The 22,431-nt window shown below is 46.0% G+C and overlaps 1 pseudogene; it reads left to right on the top strand.

Annotated features, from left to right (window-relative positions):
- Nucleotides 1-1,902: 1,902 nt before the first annotated feature.
- LOC146194402 (uncharacterized) lies at nucleotides 1,903-12,379 on the top strand (annotated as a pseudogene).
- Nucleotides 12,380-22,431: the final 10,052 nt, after the last annotated feature.

Below are 22,431 nucleotides of genomic sequence, written 5' to 3' on the forward strand. Positions count from 1 at the left end.
AATTCTGCACACCCTAAAATAAATAAAAGAAGCATAGTGAACTTATTCCTCGAATCTGCACTAGATAAATTGTGCGAATATGAAATGCAGACCAGCTTTTACGGCCAATTGGCAAGACCTTTGTACAGGCTACCCTCAGTCGATCATGACGGCTGATACCGAGACCCTCCTAAAAAAGGTAAAGAAGAGCGCTACGACAATGAAGACTAGGGAAGTTGAGTGCACCTTGCGTCCGGAGCTTGCCCTGTACCTGCACACATTCTTGCATAGCTTGAAACATGTTGCGAACAAGTTTAGGGTGCGCTCGTTTTTTCGGCTCCGGAAAATCTCTGCCAACTATGCCCTCGTATCTCCGGTAAGGATTCCACTAAATCTGGATGCGGAAAAAAGCATACCAAGTCCATGTACAGTGCCAATCAGGACTGGTATATGAAATTGCACTGTATTGCGGAGTAGCCTATGTCGCCAATCTGGCAGATGTGTCAATGATCGATTGAGGGAGTATGAAAGAAATTTAGCGAACGACGAAGATGTGAACTTTGTTAGGCATTGCAGGTCTTGCCAAGAATATTCGCCGCATTTTGATGATGCAAGAATTCTAAACAAATTTAAAGATCAAACTGCGCGTGAACTATTGGCAGCTTACCATATAAGAAAAAAGGAGCGATTATTGCGTAAGCGATGCTTCACTTCACTTGTACAAAGCAGAATATGACCTTTTCTCTGCCACACGATGCGATGTGTCACATGTTGTAAAAATGTTTTGTGTTCACGGTTGCACGTATCCTTCCTTTCCCTCTTCTTTTCTGTGTGCGCATTCGAGGGTGAACCTTTATATCTCCCATGCGTTGGAGAAATAAAATCCGTTGTAAATGCAGTGATTGTCTGTGGCGTATGTGTTTTAGCTCGTTTTTTTTTTCACCCTGCAGTTATGTGTAAGGAAATAGAAAGCAATCAAGGGAGGGGAAGGTACGCGGGTGTGACTTCCGCCATGTCCCCTGCTGCAATTTAGTGAGATATTTATGTGGAGGGGGATAGGCAAGACGCCCACGGTAGTGCATAGTTTTCTCTTGGTAAGCGGCCATACAATCTGGAGCCTCTCCCCAGGGATCTGAGGCACCAGTTCGGCTGAGGAAACGTCGGGCTGAGGAATGAGCCGCCCTGTTTTTGGGTGGCCGGCGTGAGCAGGGACCCAGAGAAGCTGAATAGGTCCGATAGGGATGGGAGACCGGCTTAGAAGCCGGAACGCGGGTTCGGAAATACGGCCTTTCGCAAAGTTTCGGACCGCTGTCTTCGAGTCAGTGAAAATGAGGGTCGCCGATGTAGTAGCGATTACTAAGACTAGTGGCGTCTCCTCCGCTTCCGCGGAAGTGGAAGCGATGACAGCACCTGCCGTAAGAGCAGGGGAGTTTGACACTACCGCCAGAAAGAGGTGTATAGACCTTTTCACGGCGTATCCTTGAACCAACGTGCCTGCACTCGCGCTTCTGGTGTGGAGAGTATACTACCACAGTTGCCATCTCTCATTTGGCTGTGACATCGCCGACTCGCGCACCAGTAACAAGCCTGCATCTGTGGTTTTCGAGGCGGCGCGCTTCAGCTATGTCTTACTGTAATCGAAAATCATCTGGCCGTAATTGCGCTGTCTACGGTTGCACTAACAACCAGCGCAAAAGAAACATTCTAGGCGTTATCGTGTGTCCAGAGCACAGCATTCCACGAGACGAGTGCCGATGCGATATGCTTACGTTGCATCGTTTCCCCACGTCACCTGAACTACGGCGGCAGTGGATTGCTGCCATCAACAGGAAGGATTTTAATGTGACAGAATCGTCCCGTGTATGTTCGCAAGACTTTGTCGGAGGAAAGAAGACGGACGAAAACGCTGTCCCCGTGTTGGATATGGGCTACAAGAGGAAAGTAAGTTTTTGTCGCCTTTCACTCACGACTTAGCTGGGCACGCACACTTCTGCTACGGGGTTTTAACGCCACCTTTTTTCAGGTGCTTGTTGGATGGCGCTGTTTAGTCAGACGCACGTACACTCCGCCACCGAAGAAGGTATACGTTTTCACACTTCGCGTACATTTGCAAAGTGTGAGAACTCGCGCTTGTTTACAGAAGCGGAGCTCTGGCTCCAAGACTGGGTTGTGCAGTGATGCTGGGCAGATAAGTGACGTCGGCGCGCAAGCCTGCCCAGATATGGTAAGTTTATTCTCTTATCTTTCTTAAGGTGCAACGCTCAGACATAGTCCGCCGGCTCGGTGAATGCGCGGAGCAGCAACGTCGCGAGCCGGCGAAATCAGTCACGGGGAACCCTTTCATTTGCTTCGGGAAATAATTCACTTTCTGGTGGTCGTGTTTTTTTTTTTTTTTTTGCTAGCATTTGTGACACAGCGCAAGCGCAAATTAGGTCAAGAATACCTCCTTGACGAAATCTGCATGTCAAAAGACGACGTCCTCATAGCAGTCCGTACAGTGGTCTTCATATTTTTCTGAAGCTCTGCAATGGCGTGCTCTGTACCAAATTTGCGACATTCATTGGTGTCTACAAGTATCATTACCGGTTCAAATGAAGAGAAGTGAGATGGCATTCAATCTCTAGACCACTTAATTGAGTCTCAAGTCACAGAAGATACTTTGAAAGCTAACCAAAATGTTTTGGAAGTTTTTATATTTCTCTTGCTAATTAGCAAAATAACAATGCAGCATTAAGGAAATGCTCTGAAAATATTTGCTCTTCCTGTCTATATGCATGTAGGAGCATAATTTGCCTATCTGTGTGTATTGCTATTTTTTTGGCATGGTTACCCTACCTAACGGTGCTTCTTTCAGAAAGTTCTTGCCTTCAGCTGAAATCTCGAAAAGTAATACATCTAGTGTAAAACTGGCATATTCAAAGATGTCTGCATTCACGGTGAACATTGCTGACAATGCATACAGCAAATGTTGTCACAGGTTAAAAAAATGTTTGCTGTAGATGCATGAGGAGAGCACTAAAAGGTCAAATTGTTACTGCTGTGCAGTCCATGTTCAGTGACGAGGACAGTGAAAGACCACTTGATGAGCATGGCGCTTGTTTGGCAATGCAAACCTAGCATGCCATTTAATGTCCAACGCTTTCACATTCCGAAGCACATTTATGTGCATGTCAGGGCATCCACGGATAGCCAAGAGCAAATTACGAGCGCTGCGACGGAGAACAACAACGAGAGAGTAATGACAAGGACAGGCGCTACTATCAACTGAACGTTTATTCGAAGAACACAGATTAAATACTCGCAGAAGACAACCAAAGGCACATGCGCTTCACAGATTTTTCCTAGGTATCCAGATAAACAATCTCACATTCTTGGATGCTTACAGATGGTGAGCTCACGCACGTGTCACTGTTTTTATGGATGTGATATGACTCTGACAGTTCTCTAGTCATTTGATCTTTGTGTCTAAACTTAATTTTGGTTTTGTTAAAAAGCGGTAGGCATTTCTTCCTACTAGGCACATTTGACCCACTAGGTTTATTCAAATCACAGTCCCTGTAATGAAGGGCCAAATTGGATGAGGGGGCACTATTCAAAGAAGTGTTATGCTGGCGCAGGCGCGTATTAATACATTTGCCGGTTTGCCCTATATAATTTTTCCCACATTTAAAAGGTACTTCATACACAACCCCTTCTTCACATGCGACAAAACGCGAATCATGGTCCACTTGGCACACACCTTTTCTTGTTCTACTTTTTTGTTTCTGATCTCTAGCCCTTCTGTCAACAACCGCACAAATTTTGCCCAGCTTATTAGGAACCGAAAATAACACTTTCACTCCATATCTACTGCCGATTTGCTTAAGCCTGTGGGATAACCGATGGATATACGGAATCACTGCATACTTCTTTCTATCGCTATTGATATGGACTTTTGTATCTTCTCTACCAAAAGCCTTAATCTTCTTTATGATTTTATTACTATGTACCAACTAGCTCAACTTTCCGTATTATAGCCAAGAGCTAAATCACCTAATCCTAAATCACCAAATCATTCCCTTGTCGGACACTTTGAATCAGTTAGGTATAAAGTAAACCAAATTAAAGCTCTTCAAAATATTTTCAGTTTTGTAGAGAAAGGAGAACTTAAGTGGTCATGCTAAGGCACATGAAGTAGGAACAATCCCTACAGCTGGTGTCAGTGGTGTCATGGAGGCAGCTGATGACATGGCCTAGGAGCCGAAATCAGATGAAGGGGCAGCTGCTGCAGTAAGTGCCTTCCTAGCATCAGCTCAGTGAGTTCCCAAGTGTCCATGTTATCACTAAGTGCTACACAATTTCTGCAAGTGAATGTGCTTAATAACTATGATCGACACTTACATGCATTTTTCTTTATTGCACTCCTAATGTAGACGCCATGACGTTTTAAAGGCCCACTGTCCACCCTCCGGTCGAAAATATTTTCTTCCGCGGTGACTGTGAGACTTCGCCCCCTAGAACGCAAGACCGCAAAATGTTTTTGAAAAGAGTAACTAATAACGCAGTTACAGCCACCGCAATCACCCGATTCTGTCATGCTTCTCTCCTTCCGTTCCCTCGCAAAGGTTTTTCACTCTCCTGCCCGAGGTCGTCTAGCCTCCGCAAGACAAATTCCCCTTCCTCCTCCGCGTTTGGCGGGAGGTGGGGCGTGGCACTCCGCGAGCGCGGGCAAAAAAAAAAAACGGCCGAGGCAGCGCGCGCCGCTGGATTCAGTCTGGCCGTGGCGAGGGAAAAGCGCGCAGCGAGCGGTAGACACCCATCCTTCTCCCGTCAGTCAGCGAGACGGACCAATGGACGTCGTTCGCGGTACGCACGTCATTATCGTGGCCCGTCGGGCCAGCGCAGGAAGCGGGGAAGCTGGCTTCCCAAAGGAGAGCATGAGAGAGCTTTGAATTGTATTTTCGATACTTTGCGGCGCGCGTGTCACTGTAGCATTTTGCACAGACTATCTCCGGTACCTGATCGAAACACTGGGCGCCTTTGTTTAAATGGGCCTTCCCTGGACAGTGGCCCTTTAAACACTTGTAGACCTGTACATTTGTGTACATTTGTGTAGAAGCACTCAGTGATATGGAGGTAAAAAGGGCTTTAGTTCATTGTCTGGTAAACAGCGCTTGTAAGAGTCTTGGTGTAACTTTTTTTGGATTCAGTTAAACCACGCAGTGCTCACTGATTCGCTTTCAGACAGCTGATGACGCGGCGGAGGAGCCGAAATCAGATGAAGGGGCAGCTGCTGCGGTAAGTGCCTTCCTAGCATAAAACCACTGTCTTCTGATGTTTTATGCATGAAACATGTTTAAACACAAAAGCATATGCATGTGTGGTATGCACTGTAAAGTGCCTACTTGTACACAGCACAGCTAACATAACTGTCACAGGCAGGAATCTAGGCCTGTTTCACCTAAAAACTCAAACAGGGCCTTCATTGTACGCCAGTTATCGGAATTAAGAGGTAGATGGCTGCTCTCAGAATGCACATACTGTGACATGTTAAGAACTTGTAGCTAGCTGTGTGCTGTACTAAGGACAGTTGTGCTGTAGTTTATGTCACAGCACCCTGTGGTAACCCAGACTTTTGTGTAATGTCTGGCGAAGAATGCTTGCAAGGGTTGCGACTTGGAGTTTCAAATTTGATGCTGGGCAGATCAATTTCTTATCATACCAGTCTTTCAATGCTTTGGGGAAAACCTGCAAGGTCCCCATGCATATCAGAAGCCATACCGGGTGAAACTGCTTATTACACGGCAGCTGACACTAAATTCACAATGTTTTTCTCTAATGCAGGCAGCTGCTCAAATGGCTGAGGACGTGATGAACGATGAAGTTACACCGGCCTTAGTAAGTGCCTACCTGCCTCCAGCTGTGGGCTATTCTTTTAACGTTAGCCATGGCTAGGATATATGGTTGGACCCAAAATATAATCTTTGACAAACACGAATAGAGCATCTCTGTAAAAGGCCCATGACTGATGCCTTAGCTTGTGTAAAACCAGCTTGTAACTTGGAGATAAAAGGGATAGGAGCATGAGTTATGACACGCATGCAGTCAAGGTCAAGCATCAGACTGCTAGCAATATTGACACACATTGTTGTTTCATTATTCAGGCAGAAACCGAGATAGCCGATGAGGGGATCCCAGATCAAGTGACGCCTGCCATTGTAAGTGGCAACATGCGTATGTGCCCTGCGTGGTATCATTTTAGCATTAGTGCTAATGGGAAATGGTTGCATTCACAATGCTGAAGCTCTGACGCACATAATTATGTATTGCCCCGCCCCGGTGGCTCACTGGTTACGACACTCGACTGCTGAATCCTAGAACGTGGAATCAAATCCTGGCTGCGGCCGTCGCCTTTCAAGAAATTTCTGAAGCCCTCCCCTACGGCGTCCCTCATAGCCCGAGGTGCTTTGGGACATTAAAACCTAGAAATCAAATCAAAAATATGTATCAGTGGCAAACAATAGTTGTTAACACGTGTATGGTTTGCAGGTGCTAGAGCCGAGTTTGAGTATATTTCACCTCTGTTCATGGTGACGACCTTTTAGAGTTCTAATTATGATGTGACATGGAGACGGTGATTAATGAAACTCGTATGGCTAAAAGTAATTCTCGAAATCATATCACAGGCTTTTTAGTCAGTACATTATCCAATATCCTCCATCATGTTCGCATGGTGCGAAGCGTCAGTCCCCAATGTGTCTCACAATTGTTTACTCCTCTGGCTCACCAGAAAACATTTTACTAATTTCATGAAGAGAATGTTTGGCATGCTTGCAGAAAATTAATGATTCTGTTGTCAGATTTTTATCGCTGCTAATGAATGGGTTCACCACAAGACGAAACTAACGTTCATGTAATGGAAGCCCAAGCGGCCACCACTAGCTGCTGTGTAGCTGAAACATGCAAGGCAAAGTTTCTTGAAATGCAGAGGCCATTTTATAAACCATCTACTCCTGTGATTGCATAGGGCAGCCACAAAAACTGTCAGAAGTTTAAGGGTGTGTCACAGCTTCAACAAAACGTGGCAGGTCACAAGCTGCAGTCAGGAAATGCAGCTCTGCATAGATCTTCAATCCACATTGAAGTCCACACCTGGCAACTTATTGCCAGTTTTTCTTTTGCAATGAAAAGAAATTTCTGTTATGGGCACAGATTTTCTTTCGACCAGTCAAAAATGTGGCAAAACGGTTCCCATCGTTGGAAAAAAATCAGTTTCTAACTTGAGGGCATTTGTTCTCTAGGAGCAGTGTGCACCGAGGGAGACTGAGAAGTTGTAAATTCGATGTTTGCAGAAAAATATGTTTCATATTCAAGTAAAACTTGTGTAGTCGTACATTTGTTGCACATTGACTTTTATGCTTCAACTTGTGCACAGCTAGCGTTTGTACATGGAGGTGAAAAGTATTTCAGTATTATTTCTGGCAAATGTATATGTGCAGTTTGGATAATCACCAGACTCTTGCCACTCTATTGGTACGTTGTTTTGCTGCTTATTTGGTGTGCTAGTGACTCTCTCTACTTTTATGTTTTATGAAGGAACAACCTGCTGAAATGAAAACAAGAGCAATTCAGTGGGAGGATATGTATAATGACCACTGTTACAACAGACGTATAATGACCATTGTTACAACAGACCTGAACTTTAGACAAGGTCATCTAAGCAGCAGCTGTTTGCAGCAACATTATGAGAAGACAACTGTGTCTTTTATACCGCGATAGCCAAGATTCATTTTCAGAACTTAACTGCAGCAGTAAAAGTAGAGTCAGAAAAGGCATTCCCAGTGCTGTCCTATGGAGACCAGCTACTCCTCACCCTCATGCGATTGCGCCTTGGCCTTCTCTACGGTCACTTGGCCAGAATATTTCAGATATCTGTGGGAAGTGTTTTTAACATATTTGAACACATGCTAACAATGCTCTACAGCATCATGAAAAAGGTTGTGGTATGGCTGCCAAGGTCAACAATCCAAAACAGTATGCCACAGTCATTTATTGACAGTGGCTACGAAATGACCACATGCATTGTGGACTGTTCAGAGGTGAACTTACAGCGGCCGAAACAATTGATGGCGAGGGCTCAGACATACAGTAGTTATAAGGCTCATAATACTGTAAAGTTTCTCATTGCCATAGCGCCAAATGGCTGTAGAATGTTTGTGTCGCAAGCTTATAGAGGACGTGCGTCAGACAAACATATTACGGCCGACTGCCAGCTCGAGGACCATCTTGGCCCTGGAGATGAATTCATGGCCAATAGGGGTTTCACACTGACCACTAACATGATAATCCAAGGAGTGAAGCTAAACGTGCCTGCCTTCACAAAAGCTAGGGATGTTACATAAAAATTTCATAATAAATATCTGGATTGCCTCATGGATATGTCATTTTACAGGGAAGCCGCAACTCAGTGAAGAGGAAGTAACCAGAACAAGACGGATAGCTTCCGTACGCATCCATGTGAAGCGTGCCATAAACAGGATAAAGACCTACAGAATATTTAAGCAGGCCCTGCCCATCAAGTCCAAGAAGATGATTAAACAAATGATTTTCGTTTGTGCAGGGCTTCGCAACCTGAAAGGCCCTTTATTTGCTATCAGGAAGGAGCCCACAACTGATTAAATTTTTGCAAAGTGCAACAACTCAGACATTTTGAACACATTGTTCAGTTAAGGGCAGAGTAGTTTTTGAAAAATAAAATTAAAGTAAAGAATTCTTTTTGTCCACTGTATCTGTCTCCCCATTGCTTTTTTTTTTTTTGCATTCACATGGTGAATGCAACGGTGAAATATTCACGTGGTGACAACCTGGGAAGATGCAGAATCACACTTGTAAAAACCTCACTCGCACGTATGCTGCAAGCTGTTTTCACAAACATTAAAGCTGATTCTAAATGATGCAAGAAATTAGCTGTGGCACCTGCTAATAAGCTAACAAATGCAGGGACGACGAGGGGCTTTGTTATAAATTACAGAAGAAAGGAGCTAACAGCCAAGACTCCAAGGAAAGCAAGGGGAATTTTTTATTGTGAAGTAATAATCGAGGAAGTAACTGGCTATAAAGTAGAATAAAAAATAACCACATGTCGCTGGTGGGAACCGAATTCAGAAGTTGTAGGTTAGGTTCCTAGCGGCGACATGTTATTTTTTCTTCTACTTTCTAGCCAATTATTTCCATGATTATTCCTTCACAATAAAAAAAAGTTCCCCTGTGCTTTCCTTAGCGTCGTGGGTTGTTAGCTCCTTTCCTCTGTGATACTTGCATCATTTTTGAAAATATAAAATACTTTATGTTATCAGCACCATTAAGTAAAGCAAGCCTCCGTGTTTTGCAAAATGGCAATGACTGTCACGGGTGGCACCATAAATAAAACATGCATTAGCTTGAGAAAATGTTTTGTCTCAATGCCGGCCAGGTACAGCGGACTGATTAATGAAGGTTCCCTCCTGCCCCTTACTACTCTCTTTTGTCAACCTGCCTTTGTTCCTGAAGGAAAACGTTATGGCTTGGCCAGCTTCCTACTGCAAAACTGGGCAAAAAGTAGCTGCAAGTTTACCTAAAGTGGCCACACGATATATCTGAAGCCATATTGCAGCAATGTTCTAAGCTTATACTTCCAAAAAACACCCTTTCACAGCAGATGATGTGGACAGATTGGAAAAAAAAAATTGCCCTTGCACATGCTCAAAGCTCATCACCAATATCTTGAACAAGAGGCCATAATCATTTATTACCCATTGTGCTATGGAGCAAAGAACAGCTAAGCAAATGTGGGGACACGGAACAAATACATGTGGGTTTACTTTGATGAGCATTTTCTAGAATGGATTGGTACTGATTGCAGCCGAGAGCACTAGAACATGCAAGGTATTTGCACTTGACAGGCGTTCTGTACACTTAGCTTTCAAGTTTATAAGTGCACAAAAACTGGGGAACTAGGAGGATGCAGTTTCAAATATAAGGACTTGCAGTGGTGCACCACACGTTTAAATGAGTTAGTTCACCTTGTAATATCATTGTGCCATTTGTGCAAGCAATTCAATGTGCACTTAAAGGGCCACTGTCCATGGAAGGACCTTTTAGGTGAAGGAGCCCAGTGCTTCGATCAGGTACCGGACATAGTTGTGCAAAATGCTGCAGTGACACGCTCGCCGCAAACCAACGAAAATACAAATCGAAGCTCTCTCATGCTCTCCTTCGGAAAGCCAGCTTCCCCGTTTCCTGCGCTGGCCCGTCAAGCCACAGTAATGACGTACTTCCTGCGAACGACGTCCATTGGTCCGTCTCACTGTCTGAGGGTGAAGGATGGGTGTCTATTGCTCGCTGTGCCCTTTTCCCTCGCCACGGCCCGACTGAATCCGGAGGCGCGCGCTCCCTCGCCCGTTCAGGTGGAGTGCCACGCCCCACCTCCCAACAAACGCGGAGGAGGAAGGGGAATTTGTCTTGCGGAGGCTAGATGACCGGGTAGGAGAGTGAAAAATCTTTGCGAGGGAACGGAAGGAGAGAAACACTACAGAATCGGGTGATTCGGGTGGCTGTAACTGCGTTATTAGCTACTCTTTTCAAAAACATTTTGCGGCCTTGCGTTCTGGGGGCGAAGTCTCACAGTCACCGGGGAAGAAATTATTTTTGACCGGAGGGTGGACAGTGGGCCTTTAATTGCAAATATTTCACAAATGGTAAATACTGTGGCCATTATGCAATGTACACACCAAAAAGAGGGAAACAGTAGGCATCATTACACATAAGTAGCAGTGAACTAGTCATGGAGATACTGGCACTGCACTTAGCAGATTTGATGCTCAACAGATCACTTAGGGCAACAATTCTGCTGCAACCAGTGCAATACCCATATTGAGCCTGCAATAAATTAATGCACAGCAGGGCTGCCAAATATGCAAGCACACTTAAAGTGTGCAATACCTCACTTTAGCTCTACTGGAAGATATGTAGACCAAGAATTTCTACTCTTGGAGCACTTGCTTGTAAATTATAAAACTTGCAGTTCACACAATCCTGAGTATTCTGCAGAAATGATGAGCCGTCCTGACACATGGCGCGTTTCCAATTCAGGTAGCAGGTGACAGAAGTAGAACTTTTGCAGTCGTGGCAAGCTTGAATTCACAAATGTGGGTGCAAAAGGCACTTCAACAACAATTTCAATTTGTACACTCCACATGTAAAAATAACAGAGATCACGGCCTGTGCATAGCATCTGAAATTGAACTTGGGCATAGTAACCGTTCGGCCCGTTTTCAGAGAGGATGTACTTTCCATCATTCTCTTCTACGTGGTGCCTTCCTGACCGCACAAGTTCCGAACAGTCCATCACATGCGAACACTTGATTTCTAGTACGGCAGGAGCTGTCTCAAGGAGGCCATCGAGAGACGCAGAGAGCCAGGGCATATCTGCACATAATATTGTCCCGCACTGTGTCACACTGTGTCATGTTTTTCTTTCAAATTGTGTACGAGCTACTGCTTCCTACTTCTGGCCATGTTTTGCAGCTGCATTACCAGAAAACATTGGACTGATGATAGCATTCATCGCTTTGGTACTTGGTGTGCTGCTTTTCTTGGGCACCTTTTTTATACTTGACGCCGTCAACCTAAGGCACCTTGCATTGCCCAAAGTGGCGAATTCTGGCCTCTAGTTGCTTCCTCCAGAGCTGCTGTAGCTTTTGCTGATAAGTTGACGAACTTGTCATAGAAGGCACAGCATCGAAGGCAGCTGGCTGGCAAATCACTTATGGCTTCATGGCTGCCTTTTCTGAAGGTCTCCTCAGCTGCCGTGGTGCCGCATTGAAGGTTGCGTAAAGCTGTGTGCCTGGAAGTGCAATAAAAATACAGTACATTGAAACAAAAATGGGTCTTTAACTTCCATCCAGATAAAATACAAGAGTTTAAGCTTTATGTTATGTGCTCCAATTATGCAAAAAAAAGGCTGATGTGCTTGTGATAGCACGTTAGGCTTTGCAGCCTGTGCTGACAAACTTTTTAAATATCAGAGAAATTGTAGAAATGAGAGTAAACATTGAGAGAGCACTTGGAAATCAAGCATGCAATTGTCTTTTCACAAAACTGCGTGGGAACATTTAGCATATGCCGTTTACAGCAGGTAGCCAACTAAATACAGAGGTTAGAAACAGCTGAGAATCCCTCTATTCCACTTTGCGGCAGCATCTGTGCAGGCTCTTCCAGTGAAAACACGAGACACAGCACAGTCAACTTTCCAGAGTGCAGCTCCCACATGGCTGCATACCCTGGCCTGTTCAGCCATGCAGGTGCAACCAGCACGCAGCACTTCGCCTGTACTCTGTGCCAACACCCATACTTGATGCAGCCTGCTACTTACAGCCTGTGAGGGCGTCACTTCAGATTTCAGTAATAGGATGTCATCGTTCCATTTGTATGAAAGTACTTTCCCCACCCACCCTGACTGCAGGTAATTATATGATTCTAATTATTTATATGCCCTTACTTAACGCAGGTCACATGCTTTTGTCTGCACCAAATAGTAGACAATATCTGGCCCCCTTATCTCTGGCCAGTCGCGCATGTCTTCCGACAAGTCTTGGATGTCATCTGGGTGTCCCCCCCCCCCCTCATGGTCTCTGCAAACAAAAACAGCATTTAATTATGGCCACATTTCTCTTGCATAATATAATTTTCATATCCTGAATCCGAAAACTCATTTTGACTAAGCAGTGCAAAAATCCGTTTAAGGGAGACAACAGTTAAACTACTGCCGATTTCTCAGTATGCCTTATGGCACACTTCTTGCATGAAACATGCAAATAGCCAATCCAGATCGCTGCCTGGATGTCAGTAAAATGGTTAAAGGCTCAGTGCAGTAATCTGAAAATGGAATGAAATGGAGGTATGTATCAGTGCACCAGCTAATAGCAAACTTTGCAGTGAATAAGCTTATTTAAAGCCATTTTTCAAGGAAGTCTCACTCACGCGATGCAATTCCTTCACGTACGCACTTTCGCTCCTTCAGTCGCACGGGCCACAGAACGCGAAGAATGGAAGTAAATGTAAACACGCTCTCATGTCGTAATAAGCATTATCATTGTTACCACATGCTGAACCAGCACCGATTCTATCACTACCTGCTGTTACTGAATGCGCACCGCGGATTAACTTTCCTGTCCGCGGGAAAAGCGGTAGTTTTTGGGTGGTGTCTTTAATATTTCTTTTTTAACAAACCTTGCTTGGTACAGAAGTGTCTAGTATCAACATGTAGAGGAGGAATTCCTCTTTACAATGGTATGACAATCAAGATATTTATTGAATAAGTGACGAAAAAAAGCACTAGCACTATCAGCAAAAGATTGTAAAAAAGCACGCACACAAAACCGTCAAACGTTCTTAGTACAAATAAACATAATTTTTTTTTTTTCAAAGTATACATTTTTTTACAACAGGGACCAATGCAACATTGCAGCAAATTCTAGCTTTTTGTCTGAACTATTCGCTGAGTTAGGAAAGAAAACAGTAGTCGAGGTCGACCCCTGGCTGTCGTCTAGCGGTAAACACGACTCCCTGCGCTGCCGGCAGCAAGTAATATTAACCATAAGACGTTGTCACCCTGCAGATAACAGTTGTGACCTTCAGAACAGTGATCTCTTCCGATCAACGCGTAGCAAAACCGGAAAGTTTTGGGGAGCGAACATGAAACTTGTTGAGGCATGGCTGTCTACGTTCCAGGCCAATTTGACGTAGTTTAGCTGTCAGTGTTAAAGTCTGAAAAGCTGAATTCGTCTTCCGAGTCATCACGGCTGCTGTTCGCATCCAAACATTAGCTCTCCGATGCGTAAATTTCCGCGGAAATGCCCATTTCCACGCAGCAGGAGCGCGCGACGTCGACGCCATGATATAAACAAGGAGCACCGATCGCCTGACTCCGGAGACCATCTGGACGGGCGCGGCACAACGGAAAAGTTAAATCAAAAGCAAAACTGAGAGGGGCTCCTTTATTTCAATTTCAATGACGCCACTTGTCAAGGAGCGCTTCTAAAGCGGGAAAATGCGGATCGTGAAACCATTGATAGCGGGCTATCGATGGAAATAGGCGCGGACAGGAAAGTGTTAAGTTGCTCCGGAAAATGCGCAGCTCCGCAACTTGATGGAGCGTTGTTGCACACTAACACTGCTGCCTACAAAGGAATCGGTTCGCAGTAAACACACTCACCACTGATGAGCACACTTCGCGACAAACTCGATGCAGTCGACGAAGACTTCACGAGGTGCAGGCACAGCGGGCTTCGTTCTCGTCGCTCATCGCGATCGTTTAACTAGATGCCATCTAGCTACTATTTATGCCCCGCGAAAGGCAATGAAAGCAGACAACACGACAGCAAAAAGAAACAACAAAACTCCAGGGGCGCTGCGCATTCTCACGAATTTCTGTTGTACAAGCGAAGCAAGGTACTGCTAGGCGCAAATTGGTTGTCTCAGCCCACTATGGCGCTCATTCTTCTTTCCGCCATTAGGCGGCGCTGAATTGCTAACGTGGCGCCGCACAGAGGCAAATTTTGAGAAGGTCTCTCTTCGACTGTGTGTCTAGTGCTTGTGTAGGGCTTCAGTCCTAGCAGCAGGACGAGCCGAATGATGTTCGGGGTGCATGCTTTTGGGGAGGGGATGGATTCTGAGGGTTCGTGTGCGGCGTGGCAAGTAGAAGGTGTGGAAGTAATATGCAGGGTTATCTAGGCCAATAGCGTTAAGAATGTAACGGCCGGCTAGAGTGGAGGAGAGCCGACCACATTGAGCAGATAGATGAGCTTCGGTTAGTTCGGCGAGGGTATTGGGTACACCCATCTCAAGAAGGCGCTGATTCGACCTGTGGCGGAGTAAGCTGAGGACCGGCTTGTATGCATGACGGGTAAGGCAGTTTGCCTTGTTCTCCTCTACTCGATAGAGGAAGGGATATTGTGAAAGAAGGCCAGGTTCAGACGGCAAGGACGTGAAGGCAAGGCAAGGTATGCCGTGTCAGCATTTAATCTGATGGAGAAAACCCAAGCGCGCGCCAGCGCCGGCGCCGCGGGACGATGATGATGGTATGTACAAGAGGAAGAAGAAGATCATGATATGTACAAATGAAAGAAGATCCGTGGAGGGCTCACACAATCTGCCCGGGGGGTGGGAAGCGGCCAGCCTGGCCGCTCCTAATCAACCGATGTACCGCGGCGCACAAACGGCTTCAAGCGAGATACATGAATAATTTCAGTCCCACGGTGGCGTCGGTCAGCTGGGGGATCAACAGGTGTGACTTGGTAGTTTACTGGGGAAGTTTGATTGATTACCTTGTAGGGACCAAGATAGCGGTGCTGAAATTTATCACTAAAGCCAGGGGTGCGCAGTGGTGTATAGAGCAGTACTTCGTCACCAGGACAAAAAGAGACGACGCGATGCTTCGAGTCGTAGCGACTCTTGCGGTCTTGCTGGCACGTTTCTGTGTTGAGGCGGGCAAGATGACGGCATCTGGCCACCCGGGATAAGAACTGGGCTGGTAATGATGAGGAGTTGTCGGGCGTAGAGAAGAAGGAAGTGTCGAGGATTGTAGTGGGAGGACGGCCGAAAACGAGGAAAAATGGGGAGTAACCGGTAGTCCGCTGTACTGCAGTATTATAGGCGAATGTGACAAATGGTAGAACAGTATCCCAATTTCGATGATCCGGTGTGATGTACATGGATAGCATATCCGATAGGGTGCGGTGAAATCGCTCAGTCAGACCGTTAGTCTGGGGATGGTAGCTTGAGGTTGTCTTATGGAGGGTCGATGACGCACGAAGAACGGATACGACTGTCGATAAGAAGGCCGTCCCGCGGTCACTTAGAAGCACCCGAGGAGCGCCATGACGCAATACAATTGACCGCAAAAAGAAATTAGCTACCTCTTCAGCGGAACCAGTCGGTACAGGGGCCGTCTCAGCATAGCGTGTAAGGTGGTCGACAGCTGTTATAATCCAATGGTTACCCCCATTGGAGAGAGGTAGGGGACCATATAAGTCGATGCCGACTACGTCGAATGGTGTGGCGGGACAGGGAAGGGGCTGTAGGAGACCAGCGGGGGAAGAAGCCGGCCGCTTGCGACGGTGGCACAGGTGGCAGGAAGCAACGTATTTAGCTACAGTGGTAGACAGGCAAGGCCAAAAGAATCGTCTTTTCACGCGGTCGTATGTTTTGTTAAAACCAAGGTGACCTGCAGTAGCGTCATCGTGGAAAGCCGCTAGTATACGTGGGCGAAGCACACGCGGTACTACTGGGAGCCAGCGAGTACCATCAGGATAATACAGGTAGCGGAGTAGTATGCCATCTTCAAGCTTGAAATTGCGAAGCTGTCGGCGAAGCCTAGCGTTGGGTGGGCTCGAAGCGCCGATAAGGCGGTCGATGATGGGCCGACTATAGGCATCAGCTAATTGCTGTGAGCGGAGAGCGTGCTTGTTTTCAGAGTCGTCAAAAGAAACTGCCGTAATATGCGTCGGTTGAAGCGATGATCGGCTGTGGTCAGAGGTGGAAATGCATTGTGAAGGAAAACAGCAGGCTGATTCCGAAACCGGGCAGCGAGAAAGAGCGTCAGCGTCTTGGTGTTGGCTGCCCGATTTATAAACGACGTCGAAATGGTATTCTTGCAGGTGTAGAATCCAACGGCCAAGTCTTCCTGTCAAATTTTTCAGCGAAGATAACCAGCAAAGAGCGTGGTGATCGGTCACAACTGTGAAATGCCGACCATATAGGTAAGGGCGAAACTTTTGAACAGCCCAGACGACGGCGAGACTTTCCTGCTCGGTAATGGTGTAGTTTTTCTCAGCTGGAGTCATGGTCCGACTGGCGAAGGCAATCACTTTCTCACGTGAAGTTGCATCGCGCTGCAGAAGTACAGCGCCAAGACCGTGACCACTGGCATCAGTGTGCAGGATGGTAGGAGCGCTGTCGCTGAAGTGGCCAAGAACTGGATCTGATGTGAGGGCGTGCTTTAGGTCGTTAAAATCAGTGTTGCACTGTTCAGTCCACACGAAAGGGCTGCGCGCTTTAAGTAGTTCATGAAGTGGCGCAGCAATAGTTGCAAAATGTCTTATAAATCGCCGGAAATAGGACGCCAGGCCGAGGAAACTGCGCAAATCTGTAGTCCGTTGCGGACGAGGAAAGTTCAAGACCGCGGTTATTTTTTCAGGGTCTGGGCGAATGCCGTCATGGCTAACCAGATGTCCTAATATTTTAATTTTCTTCTCAGCAACGTGGCACTTCTTGGTGTTGAGCTGAAGGCCCGCTGAAGCAAGACACGTGAGGACTTCATTCAGGCGCGTGAGATGGTCAATAAAAGTTGACGAAAAGATAACAATGTCATCCAAGTAACATAAACAGGTTCTCCATTTGAGACCACGAAGTACAGTATCGATAATTCTTTCAAATGTTGCGGGTGCGTTACAAAGGCCGAAGGGCATAACATTAAACTCGTAAAGTCCGTCGGGAGTTGCGAAAGCGGTTTTTTCTTTGTCGTCCTCATGCATAGGTATTTGCCAATAACCTGAGCGGAGGTCCAATGTCGAGAAATATTCGGCACCTTGGAGAGAGTTAAGGGCGTCATCAATACGTGGCATCGGGTAGACGTCTTTGCGAGTAATTTTGTTGAGTGCGCGATAATCAACACAAAATCGTACCGATCCGTCCTTTTTTTTAACTAATACTACTGGGGAGGACCATGGGCTTGTTGTTGGACGAATAATATCGCGACGGAGCATGTCATTGACATTTTCTTCAATTACTTTTCTTTCCGAGAGTGAAACTCGATAAGGTCGTCAGCGTACAATTGAGTTACCTTCGGTAAGGATGCGGTGATGTGCAACATTAGTCAGTCCCAGGGGTGGGGAAGTGGCATCAAAAATGGCTTGGTGGGCTTGAAGCAATTGCAGCAATTCTTGTCGTTGGTGTGGCATGAGGTTCGGATTGATTGTCTTCGACAGCATGGAAAGAGAGACTTGCGATGAATCATGTTGTGGAGGTAGCGGGGCAGTGAGCACCATCATGGATATAGGTTGAGCATCCACTATGCACGGCAGGGAAGTTCCTTTAGTCAGCACGAGGGATTCACGGGAAGTGTTCGTGGCAGCTACTATTGCTGAGCTGCTGCAGAATCGTACAAGACTTGATGGGAAGGCGATTCCACGTGCAAGATGACGATGAGATGGTGCGATGAGTACATCCCCGTCACTGATGTGTTCGGAAACAACGGTAATAAGCGTTTCGCACTGTGGAGGCAATACAGTATCAGCTGCGGCAATGAGGAAATGATGCCATGCAGAAAAGTCAGATGAAATGTCACTGTCTGTCATATGGATGACACGGTCGCCACAAGAAATGAACGCTGAAGTGGTTGACAAAAATTCCCATCCTAAAATCATCAAATGCGCACACGGTGAAAGCACAGCAAACTGCACATGGTGGCGGACGCCGTCTATAACAACTTGAACTGTACATTTTGCTGAAGGGTGCAGAGGGACGCCATTTGCTCCGCGAAGTTCAGGTCCATCATATGGTGTCGTTACTTTCCGCAAACGGTGGCACAAATCAGCATGAATAACAGAAAGTGCAGCTCCTGTGTCAATCAAAGCTTCGACCGGTAACCCTCCAGCTAAAACGGAAATCATATTGTACGGGCGATGAGGAGGACTTTTTGTAACTTCGCAAAGTGCAGTTTCTCCTCCGGAAACTGCATCGCTTAGTTTTCCGAATTACGGACAGGAACAGTTGTTGCTGGTCGAAGTGGCGAAATAGAGCGGTGGTATGGGGAAGGGGACCGGCGTCGGGATACATGAGCCCCACTTGGTTCAGACGAGGATACCGGCGGTGGAGAGAATCGACGAGGTTGGTTGGGAATTGGTCGTCGCTGATAATATCCAGGTATGTCACTTTCGAAGGCTTCATAACCACGTCGCTCGCTCTGAATGCGTCGGCGACAAAAGCGAGATATATGTCCTCTAATTCCACAATAATAGCACACTGGGCGAGAGGGGCGCCAAGGTGCGTAATAGGGTGGCGTCGGTTGAGCCGTCGTCATGGCGTTGATGTGGTTGTAGGGTGGTGTTTGGGGTGGGGGAACAAAAGGAGGAGGGGATGCAGCGACGTGAGCGTAAGTCGGTGCTGGGCGAGGTGCAGGAGGATCAGGTGTTACAGGGTGGTTGATAGTGGCCAACTCTTCTTTAATGATGTGGCGGAGGCCGGCGTCGTTAGAAGGAGGAGACGAATGAACGCATCCGTGCCGGCAGAAAGGGCTGAGGGCTTGGAGCTCCTCGCGGATTATCGCTCGAATCATGGCTCGTAGATCGAGGTCAGTAGAGGTCGGGGCAATAGTGAAGCCGGGCTGCAATCGGGAGGACTGTAGCTGGTCGAGGCGTTGGCAGGTCGTTATAATGGAATCAACACTTGATGGATTTTGGGCAACTAGGGTGGTATAAGCCATTGAATTGATTCCCTACAAGACATGGTGTACACGTTCAGATTCCGGCATGGTGGGACTGATACGCCGACAGAGTGCCAGCACGTCCTCTATGTATGACGCATAGGACTCATCGGGACCTTGACGGCGGGTAGCGAGCTTGTTCCTTGCGATCTCCGTCCGAACAGGTGGATTGGCGAAGTACTGTCGGAACTGCTGCTTGAAGGTGGGCCAGTTTGTGGTGTGGGGCTCGCGGTCAATAAACCAATTTCTGGCGACCTCAATAAGGTAGAAAGATACGTTCAAAAATTTCAAAGCATCATCCCACCGGTTGTAGGCACTGCAGCGTTCATAAGTGTCAAGCCAGTCATCGAAGTCTTCGTCGCGACGACCAGCGAACAGCGGCGGGTCGCGTTGTCGTGTGGGCACCATCGGAGGCGGCGGTGTAGCCGAGGTAGAGGGTCCGACTGGGTCGGGACTGCTCTCGGTTGACATGACGATGGTAGTTGTTAAACGGCGACCGGAACGTAGCTCCAGCGAGAGGCAAGGCACAAGGCAGCAAGGGGATCGAATTTAACCTCCACCACTTGTGAAAGAAGGCCAGGTCCAGACGGCAAGGACGTGAAGGCAAGGCAAGGTATGCCGTGTCAGCATTTAATCTGATGGAGAAAACCCAAGCGCGCGCCAGCGCCGGCGCCGCGGGACGATGATGATGGTATGTACAAGAGGAAGAAGAAGATCATGATATGTACAAATGAAAGAAGATCCGTGGAGGGCTCACAATATGTTAAAACGCAGATTACTAAAACGCAGTCTTCATTACAAGTAGCCGACCCTTTCTAGGTACCTAACTCGGAAGCAGTGACAAGATTTCTAATGGACAACAAATCTGTTCCTCACACCGGGTTTAGTGTGGACGTAGTTGATTTGTATTATTCGCTTCCACATAGCCAACTGATGCGGTATGTGCGACAATCTATTACAAAACACAGTGACGAATGCTTGTTTCAAAATAACTGTGGAATTTCAACGGAATCATTCTTGGAATTGCTATCTTTTTATCTCGATAATACCTATGTTATGTGGGATGGTAAGATTTTTATGCAGAAATCGGTTGTGTGCATAGGCGCAAAAGTAGCCCCTATCCTAAGCAACATTTTCCTAAGCCAGGTTGACAAGAAAATAGAGACTGATCTAGATGGAGCTGTATCCCGCATTTTCCGCTATGTTGACGATTTCCTAGTGGTTGGAGGGTCCCTGGAACCTGAGGATGTGACACGAGTTCTTGAAGTGTTCACAAGAAATGGGTCGGGACTGAAATTCACGCACGAAATTCCTCAGGGAGGTGTTCTTCAGTTTCTGGATTTAAAATTGACGTTTCAGCCGGATCATATCTGTTGGCAGTATTCTCCCAGAAGTGAGAAGCCCTTGCTGAATTATAAATCCTTTCACTCTAAGCTTGTGAAAACCGCTATAGTTAATAGTTGTTTAAGGATGGCAGTTCAAAAGTCTTGCCCTCATCAAATGAGCACTAGTATCGCCACTCAGATTAAGAGGTGTAAGGATGCGGGGTACCCTGACGCCGTTCTAGTATCTTGTGCAGACAAAGTTATCCGAAAGTTAAAATATTCAGAACGCGGTTCGGAGCTGCAAAAGGTTCCTAGAGAACGCAAGAAGGTGGCGGTAATGCCATATGTGCATGCCTTGTCACACAGGTTAAAGAAAGTGGGAGCTAAGCACGGAGTGGATGTGGTATTCTCAGCCCCTAACAAGCTAGAAAAATTGGGGGCTGCCATTCAAAGGAAGAGTGAAGGACGCAATAGACATAAGTGTAATATTAATCATTTGAGTAAGTACGTTCCGTGTCAAAAGGGTGTTGTGTACCAAATACCGCTCTCATGTGGCCGAACGTACATCGGCCAAACTGGCCGATGTATCAACGTTAGGCTCATGGAGCATTGTAATGCATTAGACGAACAAGCCACAAACCTAGCCAAACATTGCTTTTCATGTAAATGTGTTCCATTTTTTGTAGATACAGAAGCGTTGTTTGCGCATAATGACCGGCGCACAAGAGAGCTGGCTGAGGCTTTCCATATCATCAGAAAAACAGACGGGTGTGTCAGCACACCATCCGTGTCTTTGTCAGCCAGAGAAATGAGCCTACTTCACAAAGGTTAAAAGGCTCATTGCCCACGCATGTTTGATTTAAATTGATTTTATCCTGATAAGTACGTCTGGGTTTGACGCATGTTTTTGACATTGCGCATGTGCGCTGATTGAGTAGAGTATATATTGATCTGTGTTTTTCCTAATACAGCCAGTTGTAAGTTCAGCGTCGTCGTTGTGTACCTCCTTCCACTTGTCTCTGTCCTTTTGCGCTGTTGCCTAAACATGGATGTCCACAGAAACAAGGGTGACAGATACTGCGCCTCTCCCTTACTGTGAGCCAATTGTTATTAATACTATAATTATTATTATTATTATTATCATTATTATTATTATTATTCTTATTATTATTATTATTATTATTATTATTATTATTATTATTATTATTATTATTATTATTATTATTATTATTATTATTCTTATTATTCTTATTATTATTATTATTATTATTATTATTATTATTATTATTATTATTATTATTATTATTATTATTATTATTATTTTCAGCGCTATAAGCTACGGCCTAAATATGTTGATGCATTATATGATCATCTGCTGGTATTTCAGTGAGTATCCCTTAATTTGTAACTGCGAATTCTCAACAACAGTGCACAGCTGCCAATCAGTTAAGACTTGGAGAAAATGAATGGAGGAAAATAACTGTCATTCGAGATTAACCGCAATTCTAATTTGTAAAAACGTTGTACGAGTTGGGGGGTTTCTCAGGAAAAGCACTAGACTTGTTCGATGCGGTAGAAGAGTGTAGAGCGACAGCTCTGGTTTGGTTTATAATGTTTAACGACTCA

This window comes from Amblyomma maculatum, chromosome 3 (assembly GCF_055883805.1).
Source record: "Amblyomma maculatum isolate TAMU_Amacu chromosome 3, ASM5588380v1, whole genome shotgun sequence".
Taxonomy (NCBI): domain Eukaryota; kingdom Metazoa; phylum Arthropoda; class Arachnida; order Ixodida; family Ixodidae; genus Amblyomma; species Amblyomma maculatum.